Source organism: Eutrema salsugineum, unplaced genomic scaffold (genome assembly GCF_000478725.1).
Source record: "Eutrema salsugineum unplaced genomic scaffold, Eutsalg1_0 scaffold_2, whole genome shotgun sequence".
Classification (NCBI taxonomy): domain Eukaryota; kingdom Viridiplantae; phylum Streptophyta; class Magnoliopsida; order Brassicales; family Brassicaceae; genus Eutrema; species Eutrema salsugineum.
In genome coordinates this window covers 10092611-10093119 of record NW_006256829.1, presented here as the reverse complement: position 1 = coordinate 10093119, position 509 = coordinate 10092611, and positions in this window count along the sequence as shown.

Genomic DNA, 509 nt, shown 5'->3' with positions numbered 1-509 from the left:
CAACCCGACGATGAAAAAGAAAATAAAAAAGAAGAAAGTAAAGATGCGAAAAGGACAAACAAAAATTAGAAAGAAAAAAAAAGTTGGATAGGACAAAAAGGACCAAGAAGAAGTAAAAAACAGAAGATAAAAACGGCTAATAAAACCAAAAGAAGAATAGTAGAAGATGTTGAAGAATAAGAATTTAGAGAATACAAAGACAATAAAATAAAACAAAGAAGAAGGGGCAGACAAATAAAACAAAAAAAAATCAACAGAAAAAAACGAAGAAAAAACCGAATGAAAAAAAATCAAGAAGTCAAAGAAGATTAATACAATACATAAGAAGAAATAGTCAAAAGCAATGAAAGATAAGAAGGAAAAACAAAGAATAGAAAAGCTAAAAAATAAAGAAAAATGAGAAGAATAAGAAAACAACGATAATGTGAACAAAAAGTAATACGGTGAACAAGTAAGATAAAAAAAAATACTCGGATTGGTCGAAGACGATGAACAAAAAAAAATAAACG